We start from the raw sequence: 13,729 nt of genomic DNA on the forward strand, positions 1-13,729 counted from the left end.
AAATGTAAAGCCCTTTGGCAAGATTGCTTGGGCTTAAAATTAATTGGGTTAAAGCCATGCCCACTTCTTACAATTAACCTTATTTTTGAAACTTGGGTGTGCATATTCCTGAATGACCTTTATTTCCAGAGATCTGTAGCACTGGCTGGAAAGGCATTTCAGCCATCTTGTTTTAGTAATTGCACTGTAGCAAACACAACAAAAGCTGTCCAGAAGCTGAAGAGCGTGGTCTCTTCAAAAAGTGTTCATGTAGCATATCCAGAAGGTTGTAAGTCCAAATTCCACCAATGTCTTACAGTCTAGTTTTGTGGGAGAGAATGAGAAATAGAAATTTCTATCTTAGGCTTCAGTCGCATGGTACTACTCATTCAATTATGTGAGCTTTTGCTGTGTCAGACTAGAATCTGAGTCTTGAAACCAGTGAGAAAACTTAAAACCTATAGTAGTTTTCCTAGTTACTTAGGAGGTTTGGAATAATGGGTTGCCTTAAAGAACCCTTTAGTTTATTGGTAACTGAGACAGTACAGGACTAACCAACAGATTATGACGTGTTCAGGGCACCAGCAATGCAAGGGCACCTTCTCTTCTAAAAATAACCAAGTTAATTTCAACATTTTTGTCCAGAATTTCACATTCAAAAATGTAGAAAAGAATTCTTAATTTTTTTAATTTATTTTTTATCTTTAAAAAAATTTTTTTATTGAAGTATAGTTGACACACACTGTTACATGAGTTTCAGGTATACAACACAGTGATTTGACAAGTTTATACATTATGCTGTGCTCACCAGAAAAGAATTTGTAATTTTGGCATGCATGGAAGTTTTGTGCCATAATGAAATTTTGAATTACCAGTGGAGTGGGATGGGAGGACTCCATAATCTTTTCAATGTTTAGAATCTCCGAAGGGCACTGGCTGTAAGAAGTCACACACTGTATGTACAAAGTCAAATAAAAATTCTCTAACACCTCATATGTAAATCAGATAATCTAATTTTTGCAGGTGAAATTGAGATAATGTTTTAGCAGCTGGGCATATGGCAACTTTACCTACCAAAGAAATATCTATTGGAATGAAGTCTAAATGTGCCTCCAAGTTTGCTATCTTGCTTCATATACCTAAGTAAGTCACTCAAGTCCTCTAAAAAAACCCCCCGAAGCACTAAACAATCATTTCTAGCTTCATTTAAGCAGTGCATTCTATCTAGATGGGTTCATGAGGATAAATTACAGTCCTCTTTTCTTATAGTCTTCATGTTTATTCTGGACACAGAAAATTCTCTTTGCCATTCATCCCACTTCAATAAAAACATTTTATTTGTACATAATAAATACATTTATACATAATAAATAAATTTATACAAAATAAAAACATTTTATTTATACATTTAAATATTTTTCTTCACAATTTTATAGATACCTGATATAATAGTGACAATTGAGAAAAATAAAGTTTACTACTTTTTTGTCATTATTTTTTAGAGAAGAATACTTTTCTCATACATACTTGTAAAGTTAGTTGATGATTACTATTTGGAACAAAATTTTAGGAACACAAATAAATGAAGCTTGTAGTATTTCATTTCTTAAATTATTAAACCATATAAGACTACAAAATTGGTGGCAATAGTAGAGTTAGATACTGTGTAATATGTGCTAATATTTTGTTACTTTGGCTTCAAAAATTTCTTTTTGAAGTAATAAAACCTAACAAATAGGGGCACCTGGGTGGCTCAGTCAGTTAAGCATCTCTTGATTTTGGTTCAGGTCATTATCTCACAGTTTGTGAGTTCGAATGCCAGTTGGGCTCTGCACTGACAGCACAGGAGCCTGCTTGGGATTCTCTCTCTCTCTCCCTCTCTCTCCCTGTCCCTCCCCCGCTTGCGAGCATGCACACACACTCTCTCTGTCTCAAAATAAATAAGCGTTAAAAAACCCAAACAGATAAAGATAAAGGCCTGCTTTTCCTATTCCCTTCCCTGAACCCCAAAGGTAATCACCATCCTGAAGTTGGTCTATTTTTTTATGCTCTTAATACATGTGTTTGTATCCATAAACAAAATATAATATTGTTTCATGGTTTGTAAAAATTTCCATACATGTGTCTTGAAATGGTGTTTTGAGATTTGTTTTTTTTTTTTGAGATTTAAATATGTTGATGCATGTGGAAATATTCATAGGTTTTAAGACTCTATAGCATTCTACTGTATAAATATACTTCAATTTTTTAACCTATTGATCTTTCAGTGAATATTTTCTTGAGATAAAGGATGCTAGCTGAAATATCCTCATATAGATTTCCAGTGAAGTCTTGAAAGAGGGACTCCAGATCAATTCTTAGAAGTAGAATTGCTAGTTTGTATAATATGTGCATTTTCAATTTCACTAGATATTTACTAAAATTTAGTAGCAAATTTTATAGAGTGCATTGAGGGTGCTTGCATCCCCTCATGCTCCTTATTTACATTATTAGACTTTTAATGTTCTGCTAATCTTTTGTATATAAAATATTTTTCTGTTTGCTGATTGAGAAAGACAATTTTTTTTTACACATTTATTGATCATTCTTGTGTGAATTCTATTCCTATCCGTTGCCCATTTGAAAAAACTGGATAGCCCTTTTTAAGTTGATTTGTATGATTCTAAGAAATTTACTCTAGGGATATTGGATTTTAAATACATCGCATGTATCTTCTCTTAGTGTGTGATTTGTCATTTAATTTTGGTGTGTGATATCCTTGTTGTCTAAACACCTAATTTTAATTTTTTTGAAGTTTTAAAAGTCTTATTTTTCATACTTATGCCTTTAATCAGCATAGATTTAAATATGTGGTTTTGTGAGGTGAGGCCTAATTTATTGTTCCTAATTTATTGAGGCCTAATTTACTGTTCCATATGGAGAGCTAATTAGAATACTACACTATTTCCTCCACAGATTTGTAATCTTTCTCTGTCTACATAAAGTTCTATAGACACGACTTGTTGATCTGCTCCATTAATGTATTTATCTGCCATAGTGGTTTATATTATCACAGAGGATCATCTTGCTCTTTTTGCTTCTTCAAAATCTTAGATATTCTTTTTTTTTAATGCTTATTTATTTTTGAGAGAGAGAGAGAGAGACAGAGTGCGAGTGGGGTAGGGGCAGAGAGACAGAGAGAGAGGGAGACACAGAATCCAAAGCAGGCTCCAGGTTCTGAGCTGTCAGCACAGAGCTGGGATGCAGGGCTCAAACTCACAAACCACGAGATCATGACCTGAGCTGAAGTTGGATGCCCAACCGACTGAGCCACCCAGGTGCCCCCAAATTTTAGATATTCTTGTTTTTATTCTTGCTTTTCCTCTTCTATATGTGTTTTAGGATCTGCTACGAGTTCGATGATTTTTCAATGGGGATTTTGATTGGAGTTTGCACTGAATTTGTAGATTAATTTTGGGGGGAGTATTGACCTATTTTATTGGGTCTTTATATCCATGAGATGATGTATCCTTTCATTTACTTAGTTTGACTCACTCTTCTCATATGCAAAATGAAGATTAATAATACTTACCTCAGAGTTTTTTTTTTTGCGGGGGGGTTGAGAGTGTTAATTCACAAAGTGTAACTTAGAATAGTGTGCAGCACATAGTAAGCACTCACTATTATTATGAAGTGCTGGGGTTTTAGGAGATAATTAAATAATTCTTTTTCCCTCCCAAATTGCTCTATTGCAGATATAAATGGTGATCAAAATATCACCTTTACTATAGGTGAAATGGGTCAGGGAATGTTACTTTAGATTAGTGAAGGCTTTTTTTTTTTTTTTTTTAATGTTTATTTATTTTTGAGAGACAGAGTGCAAGTGAGGGAGGGGTGGAGAGAGAGGGAGACACAGAATCCAAAGCAGGGTCCAGGCTCTGAGCTGTCATAAGGATTGAACTCATGGACCATGAAATCATGACCTGAGCTGAAGTCAGATGCTTAAGTGACTGAGCCACTCAGGATACCCTGGTGAAGGTATTTTTTACAATGCTATTAGGTGATGTTGAGGCTGCTCTCCTGGTCCAGCAAACCACACTTAAGTAGGACTCTACTCGCTTTCTACTCATTAAAACGAATCATATCTTTTACAGATGTTACCTTTGCTAAGTAGATTAATAGTGATCCGATTCAGCAAAGATTTAGCAACACTGTTGTGGACATTGTCCTGAAGAGGAAAAATAAAGACAAGACAGTCACAGCTCTCAGAGTGAAATAACAACTTTGAGAGGCAGTATTACAGAACAGTGGTAATTGCATTTGATTGCTAAAAGAAGCACCAAAGAACAACACTAATCAGCTCAAATAAAAAAAATTATATATAATGTAATTATATAGTTAATATGATTACATATGTAATTATAGCAAAGAAAGTCCAGAATTCAACTTCTATAAAATCATCTTTTATTTGAAAGAATATAAAGCAATGAAAAACAGACACAATTATATAGTATTTAGATGAGGCCCATTACATTACATTAAGTACATCATTAGATTTGTTAAACAGTCATTGTTTTATTAGAGGCTTTTGTATTTTAAGCTACATACAGTAGTAACTGGGGTGAAAATAGCACACATTTATTACAGTGTGTGTTTGGGTCAGAGTGCCTTGCAGTTTTTCCAGCTTCAAATACAGGAAGGAATATTTCAAGATTTGGATAACATCCTGGTGCTGGTTTCTGTCACTCAAAATGAAGAAAAGGAAACATATGAAATGTCATGTTTTGGGGATATCAGTCTTGCAGTCTGGGTAAATTGTGTTGTAATGAATCATATTGCTAATGGAAGTGTAACCACATATGCTTGATTAAGACTGGAATGAGACCTGGATATCTGGATTCCACTTCATGGAAGGCAAGTCCACCATTCATTCATCCATCCATCTTTTTTTTTTTCCTGCAGGTATCCAGGCTAAGGTTGTAATGAAATAGATTTCCTGTTGACTCCAAAGCATGAGAGCAGATTCTCTTTTTGTTTTGTTTTAAATTTTTTAAATGTTTATTTACTTATTTGAGTGAGAGAGAGGGAGGAGAGAAAGTATACATATGTGGGGGAGGGGCAGAGAGAGAGAGAGAGAGAGAGAGAGAGAGAGAGAGAGAAATAGAATCCCAAGCAGGCTCCACACTGGCAGTAGAGCGCCTGACATGGGGCTCAAACCCACGAACTGTGAGATCATGACCTGAACCTAAATCAAGAGTCTTAACTGACTGAGCCAACCAGGTACCGCTGTTTTTTTTTTTTTTTTTCTTTTTTTATGAGGTAAAATATGAATAAGTTTCCCAAGAGACATTATTTCTATAAACAACATTCCTATCTTTCTACTTTCACCTTTTTGGTTTCTCTAGGATCAAAGATTGGAAGGCCCATGGGTAGGACAGTATTCCCACCTGAAAGAGCTCGGATAACATCAAGTTATTTTTCTATGTGTTTGCTTAGCAATGGAACAATATCCCATTAAGAAGAAAGTCTGGGTAGGGGCGCCTGGGTGGCTCAGGGGGTTGGGCATCTGACTTCAGCTCAGGTCATGATCTCCTGGTCCATGAGTTCGAGCTCCGCGTTGGGCTTTGTGCTCATTGCTCAGAACCTGGAGCCTGCTTCAGATTCTGTGTCTCCCTCTCTGTCTGCCCCTTCCCTGCTCATGCTCTGTCTCTCTCTGTATCAAAAATAAATAAAAACATTAAAAAAAAGAAGACAGTCTGGGTCAATCCATCCATATGCCCATTTTTAAAATCTGTTTTCTCCTTCATCTAGCCATTTATTCAACAGATGCTTTCCGGATACCAGGCCCTGTGATTCAAATATAAAAGTACTCAGTCCTCGAGCTCAAGGAGTTTCCATTCTTGTGGGAGAGACAAATATTCAAAACAACAGTTATAATATGGTAAGATACATGCCATTATGAAAGTGTTATGGAAACTAATGCATAGAAGCCCCTATTTCTTACTGGTATAGTATAATAATAATGTGCCAGGCATTCAGAGTTTCAGATTAGCTAAAGTCTAACTCTAAGTTGCCTGGATTTAAGTCCCATCCCTTCTCCTTTGTAATTGTGTGGCCACAGACAAGTTAGGTAACTAGTGTGTGACTTGATTTCATCATTTGTGAAGTGCAGATAATAATTATTGCTTCTTTCATAAGGCTGATACCAAGATAAAACAAGTTAATAAATGTAAAGCACTAGAATTAGTAATATTTAGCAGTATTTACATATATTCTAAAAATTAATTATGTCATTCCTTATTTTGAAAATAGATTTACATTCCATTAGAGCAATAGTCTCTAAAGGTAATCTATTGGTAGGAGGAAGAAAATACTAGAAATTCTTTTCTATTTATCTTTCTTAACCATTTTCAATTTCTATTTTTGTGTGTCTTAAAATATGTATACTGTATTAGTAGAGAAGTACACATATATAGTTTATTAATGAATAAAATATATATACAGATATTGGGGTAAATGTTAATTTCTTTTAACTGATATTCATTCAAAAGCTTAGATATGATCACATTACCGAAGTATATGACACTTTTGTATACGGAAGGGACTTATAATTTGTAATTTACCAAGCACCTTTACATACATCATCTCAAGTGTCAATAATATACTGAGTATATTAGTAACTATGTATTTTTTCTTTTCTTTTTTTAACTTTAAGTTTCTTAATGTTTATTTATTTTTGAGGGAGAGAAACAGTGTGTGGGGGGGAGGGGCAGAGAGATGGAGACACAGAATCCAAAGCAGGCTCCAGGCTCTGAGCTGTCAGCACAGAGCCCAATGTGGGGCTCCCACTCACGAACTGAGATCATGACCTGAGCTTTAGTTGGATGCTTAATTGACTGAGACACCCTGGCACCCCAGTAACTATGTGCTTTTCATCAGCTTCTGATTCTTGCCACATCCAAGGGGACAAAAGTGAATGGTAAGGACAGGCATACCAGAGTAAAACACTTGAAAAGTCAATTCTTACACCCTTGATGAAGCATGTACTAGGCTTTGCAGAGCCTCAGAGAAGCTCTCTTGTATTTGCTAGTCTATTTGCTTATCGCACACACTCAGCTACTGCATGTCAATCTATATGAAACATAAAAATCGATTGGAGTATAAGTTGAATATATCATTGGTTAACATTTTCTCCTGTGTGATGGTTAATGAATGATCTTTTCTGGTATTTACTTTCCTGAGACTTTAAAAATTCTAAGAGGCAAGCATACCAAAACATTTACCATGTAAAGCAATCTGGTCTTCCTGTCCACATGACTCATTTTCAGATTTTTTTTGTGTGTAAAAGAAACTGAAGATGCCACCAAAACAACAGCTGCTTAGCTATAAATTACAAAAACAAGCCTCTCCTACAAAATTATTATTGAAGGTCTTTATTTAAAGCAATTTACAAATTCATGAAGGATTTCACTTACTATATTCACACTTGATATAGATTTGAAGGCATTTAGAGAAGGTGTAGGGATTGCACTGGATTAACCCCTTTTTCTTTCACTGATAATTTGAAGATTAATTTATGTAAACAAAAAGAAAAACTATATTTGATAGAAATTCCATAAGCTCACTGCATATTTAACTATGGTTCCATAAGAGCCTGTTCATTAAAAGGTAAAGTTTCTCTGGTCAAAAGAGAGTTATCATCAACTTCTCACTAGAAAGATAAAACAGAGGAGATGGTGGTAATTAGCGGGAAACTTTGGGACATACAAATTATTAGGTTTGGAAATTCTGTTCTTAGTTTAAAAAAACCCATTCCCTTTACTAAAGCTCATTTTTCTAAACTGAATTATTTTCTCCTTTGGTTTTGTTTTGTTTTCTTGGTTTTTAAGAGACAAAAATCCAAAGCAATTGTCTCAACAGAGTCTACTCTGCATTTGATGCTGACTCATGCTTGCCTTGGGCCAGTCATTACCTCCTCCTTCCTCAGTTTCTCCATCTGCAAAACAAGGATAATAACACCTAGCTTGTTGTGTGAGTTCATTAGCTTGTTGTGTGAGTTCATTAGCTAACGTTGTGTGAGTTCATTAGCTAACGTTGGTGAAGCATTCTAAAGATGGAAATGTGCTTATTATCGTTACTTGTGTTATATTTATTTATATAATTTTGCATATATAGCCTGATTTTTTTTTTGATGAGAGTAAACAAACGTCCAGTTTCTCTTCTTTTGATTGTATAGGTGTGCCAGTGTGATTTGGTCTTTTAAGAAAAACAAATTTTATGAACTGCTGGTTAATTTGTTAATGAAGTATGACTTACCATGAATGTTTAATTGACAGACTTTTCTTATGATATTCATAAAAGTGTTGGGATGCATAAAAAGGACTGTACTGTCTTCTTTTTTAATATTTATTTTTGAGAGAGAGAGAGAGACAGAGTGTGAGTGGGGGAGGGGCAGAGAGAGAGGAGAGAGAGAGAGAGAGAGAGGGAGAATTCGAAGCAGGTTCCAGGCTCTGAGCTGTTAGCGCAGAGCCCGATGCGGGGCTCCAACTCACAGACCTCGAGATCATGACCTGAGCCAAAGTCAGATGCTTAACAGACAGAGCCACCCAGATGTCCACACCCGTGCAGAAGGATAGTTGAAGGCTGTGAGGAAGGCAGCCCAGCTTCATAGCGCAAGCCTCATGTGGAGTGGTGGCCATAGGAAGCAGTGGCCCTTGGTTTGTTCTTGTGCTTTTGGCTCTCTTTTTTTTTTCTTTTTACTTTTTTTTATTTTACACTATAAACAATAACAACAACAATAACCAGTAACCTACTGCTCTTCTTCATATTCATATGGATTTTAGGGAACTACTGTTTTTTTCTCTTGAAGAAATCTATAAAATTCCAGAAGTCAACAGCTTGAAGACAACCTCCAGGGGCAGGGAAAAAACACACGTTGTAAAAGACGAGACAAGCACATCCAAGGACAACTAGCTGGGGCAAATGGCTGTTTCAATGCCACCTGACCTAAACAGTAGGTATTCTTTTTCTTCTCCCATCTCCTGCCACCACCTCAAAGGCCTGATTTGGTCTAAGTTCTGCAGAACTCTTTTCAAATGACACAAGAGACAGTTTGTGGAGAGATGCAATAAGAAAAATTGAAGTATGAATAAGAATCATGCAAAGTCAAAAGTCAGGGAAGAATCCACAGGGGACAGGACACTCAGAAAGGTTGATGTCTCACTACTTCAACTAATTGCCTCCATTGGACTCATGACAGAATCTCAAAAAAAAAAAAAAAAAAAAATGGAGGTTTCAAATCAGCATATAGACTATGTCCTTACAAACCCTGTTGGGTTATTTTTCTGACTGGATGATGATAAGCTTATGTCCTGAAGGAACGGAGAGAGATTCTGAGATTGCTAATGTTAAAATAAGGTGGAAATTGTGCTTCCTTCAAAATGAATTGGCTTCTTAACTGCTTTTTCTCTTGATCTAGCACCTACTTTCTTCCATTTTGCTATAGGTTATCTCTTGCCTTAAGCTTGAAAGGAAAAGGCGAATTAGGAGGTGTACAGACTGTGCAGTCCTGAGAGGTCACCAGATCTGGAAGTAGAGTAGTCAGATGCTGTTTTCTTAACGGCTTGAACTTCTTTTAGTCCCAAAAACCTATCCCTAAGGTTGGTCTGAAGTTCATTTGCAATCCCGGTGGCCATTTACTATCACCTACAGTGGGAAAGAGTGAGGTTTTTAGTATTGCACAGGTATGAAATATCTGAGTTTAAAAAATAAAATCACAGGGGCGCCTGGGTGGCTCAGTCGGTTGGGCATCTGACTTCAGCTCAGGTCATGATCTCACAGTCCGTGAGTTCAAGCCCCGCGTTGGACTCTGTGCTGACAGCTCTGAGCCTGGAGTATACTTTGGATTCTGTGTCTCCCTCTCCCTGTGCCTTTTCCCTGCTCACACTGTGTCTCTGTCTCTCTCTCTCTCAAAAATAAGGATTAAAAAAATAAAAAAAATTAAAATCACAGTTTTTTGGGGTTGGGCTGATTCTCCCAGCCATATTTGTAGGCTATAGGTATGGCCGTGGGGCTTCTACTGAGGTCTGAGACTGTTGAATGGGTGGGCACTGGAGCCAGCACTGAGGTAGGAAATGTGCAGTAGGAACCCTACCTATCAGGTCTCAGTGTCTGCAAATGGGCTATGAATGAAGAGCTGGTTGCCTCTCATTGGCAGGAGGGAGTCTGGGTGTGTGGAAGGCAGGATCTCAGACTCCTATTGCAGGAGCTGCTAGCCCATGAAGCCAAAGCTGGGGGTGACCACGACACTCCTCCTCTGCCTGATGTAATTGAAGGCATCCTTCAGGCAGAACTGCTTGCTTTTCATGAGGTAAACCATGCAGATGGTGGGTGAATGAGAGATCCCAGCCTCACAGTAGACCAGGACTTTGCCTCCCCTTTCCCTGACATAGTCATTGAAGCCCATTTGCTTCTTGAAGTGAGAGCTAACGTCAGCCATGTGGCTGTCTTACACGGGATCCATTTGTACTGCAGGTGGGTCATGCAGGACTCCAAGGTCCACTGTGAGGCATTTAGCAGAGCTGTGATGTGCAGATTGGCCAAGAACTCCCACTTGGAGGCACTTCCAAGGTGGAGCAGCTGAAGGATTTCAACTGGGATGTTCTGGTCCTGGTCATAAGCTGGCACTGATTTCCCACACTGGCTCTTGATGGCTTTTTTGGTTTCAAACATCTGTAGTGAAATGAATTTTACATCTATGCAACACTCAGGATATTCCCATTAGAAAGCCTCCCATCCTGGGGCACCTGGGTGGCTCAGTCGGTTAAGCGTCCGACTTTGGCTCAGGTCACGATCTCACAGTTCTTGAGTTTGAGCCCTATGTCGGCCTGTCGGCTGACAGCTTAAAGCCTGGAGCATGCTTTGGATTCAGTGTCTTCCTCTCTTTCTCTACCCCTCTCCCACTCATGCTCCGCCTCTCAAAAATAAATAAAAAATTAAAAAAAAAAAAAAAGAAAGAAAGCCTCCCAAAGGAGGAAGTACACCGGCGGGCCGACGGGAAGCCAGGTGACAAGTGAGGAGCGCAGCACGCCCACATCGTCGCTTTCCTCAAGCAGGTCCTGGTCCAGCACAAGGTTGGGCGCTGCAGCAGCCGCGCATGCGTAAACCGCCTTCTCAGGCAGCACGCAGTGTCGCGTCTGCGCTGACGTGTCTGAAGCAGCACCGCGCAATGGAGGTTGACCGTGAGCGACTGGCTCTGGGTTTTTGGTTATGCATTTTTGCTGGGTAGAGCCGTTGGATGATCCCAGCTGGAGTCTGCCTTCACACGTGAATGAGATCTTTTCTGTCAGGTGACATGGCTTTACTGTCAGGTGCACAAGTAAGTAGCTGGTGCTCTGGTTCCTGTCAGGGAAGGAATGTTCCAGAAGCTTTCTGGTAGCATTTTGTGGGGATGGGGGTGGGAAATCGTGGAAACAAGCACCTAAGTCTACTGATGCCCGTAAGTATGGGCTGTGGCTATCAGTGTCCGCCCTCCTGTTCTGTGTTCCTTCAAGGGCTGCTTCTACCTGCTCCTGGCTCCTCCAGGCCTGTCATCCCTTAACTCAGACTTTTCTCCTTGATGGTCCAGGATGATAAACTCGAGATGTGTGTGTACCACGTGAACACATCCCTGAGAGAAAAGTGTGGCTGCTTTGGAAATACTCTGGAGGCTCCTGCTGGCCCCGCAGCCACTCAAGTCTCAGGACTCCAGTGAGGGATCGGCATTAGTTCTGACAGTGACAAGAGAGCTTTGGAGGGAGGGTGAAATTTGGTTTCTGTTTCTCAAAGCAGTCAGAAGAATGGGTTTATGGGAGTGATGCTTGTCTCACACGGCGGCGGCCCCTCTACCGCTATTCTCATCATCCTCTTCACGGAGGGGAGCTGGGCCTTGTTCTGTCTGAATGTCTGAATACTGCTGTGCCCTAGATTGTGTGTTGGCCAGGATTAGTGCCACCTTCGAGGTCACTTAGGTGAGGAAGGAGGAGCTGGAATGGGCGTATGTTTGCCCTTGGGCAAACTTGTATTGTTGAACATGTCTCTGGTTGGGATACAACCTATTCCCCTGTTGTTGACCTTCTTTGTATCATCTGCCTTGGGGCTGCTCCAAAGCTGACCTGGACCTTGGGATGTCAGTTTGTCACCCTTAGCATTCCCAGCCTCTTTGGAATACTCTGTCACCGGCTAGCTTGGGTATAGGACACTAAGGCCTTAGCTACTGGTCAGTGTCAGGTGAGAGCCTGGGAATCCCCAGGTTTGGAGGACATTGCTAGAGAATGACCACTGGTTGAGGGGTGGACCTTTGGTCTCACAGAAAGGTTAAGTTTCTCATCATTTAAGGAGCTTTCTGATTAATGACTGCTTAACTTCTATCATTAGCTATTTAATTATTTAATATTATTTATATTAGCTATTTTAATTTTATTTGTTGAATGAAACTGATGAGGTATGGAAAACATGTCAGCATCATTTACTAAGATTTTTAATTATCATTAATAACATTCTTTAACCATAGTACCAAGCTTGCAGTCCCTTATGTTGGATATGTATCTCCTAGGCAAAACTAGCATAAATAATATATTATTCCACTTATATGAGGTACCTAGAATAGTCAGATTCATAGACATGGAAAATATAATTGTCATTGATAGGGCCTGGGCAAGGAAGGGAATGGGGAGAGACTGTTTAATTGGAATTAGAGTTTCAGTTTGGGATGATGAAGAGTTCTGGAGATAGAAGCTGGTAGTATTAGCACAATAATGTGAACATACTTCTGTGCCACAGAACTGTACACTTAAAAATGGTTAAGATGGTAAATTTACTTTGTCTATTTAGCAAAAATAAAAATATATGTCTTCAAAAAAGCAAAACTGATACTGTTAGGATAGTAGTTACTGTGAGCTGGCAGGTTGGTCAATAGTGACCACAGTGGAGCATGAAGGGAGCTCCTTTAGGTGTGCGGAATGTTCTTAATTTGGGTGGTGGTCCTATTGGTATGTTCAGTTCATGAAAATTCATCAAGCTGTATACTGACATGCACTTGTGTCTGTATACTACAGTGCAAAGTTACCGTGGAAGAAAAAGAAAGCAACGTCAAGTTATGAAGTGCTTTAATTTGTGCTAGAGTAAACTACTGAGTGCCATGTGTAAGGCAACTCCCACTCACTTAGCTCTATTACAACACTCTGAGGGAGGTGCTGCTTTATGAAAGGATATTGAGGAACAGCAGTTTCCAAGGAAAAAGTAATCATTTACAAGTTTGTAGTAGGAGATCTCAAATATCTCAAATCTTCTGGGTGTACATCTCTAAGGGTACATTCTCTTGCCTACTCAGTTTAAAGTGTTTCAGTCTTTAAAATAGAACTTGTAATTCTTAAATAAGACTCGGCATTAAATTACATGTGTCTCAACCAGAAGGAAAAAAAAAATCTCCAATTTAAACTAAACATAAACTTTCTCACTCATGTAAATTTCAGGGTGAGTTGGGATCATAGGATTATCTGCTAGCTCTGGATAGTTCAAAAGCAATCATGGTAGTCTTTATTATTTTTTTTTAATCCAAGTGATTTTAGAAAATTATAATCCTCTTAAAATTTTTTAGAGGGTGGGGATCAAACTAGGAACCCATTTGGAAAGGAAAATCATCCTCAGAGCATATTTCAGAGATATTTGGGAAGATGTACATTTAAAAAAGTACACAGTATACTATTTTGTATTAAAATATCCTATTCTTTTT

General features: G+C 38.6%; 1 pseudogene; it reads right to left on the minus strand.

Annotated features, from left to right (window-relative positions):
* Positions 1-9,963: 9,963 nt before the first annotated feature.
* Positions 9,964-11,115, minus strand: LOC144617387 (dual specificity protein phosphatase 5-like; annotated as a pseudogene).
* Positions 11,116-13,729: the final 2,614 nt, after the last annotated feature.

This window comes from Panthera onca, chromosome A1, assembly GCF_046562875.1.
Source record: "Panthera onca isolate mPanOnc1 chromosome A1, mPanOnc1 haplotype 2, whole genome shotgun sequence".
NCBI lineage: Eukaryota > Metazoa > Chordata > Mammalia > Carnivora > Felidae > Panthera > Panthera onca.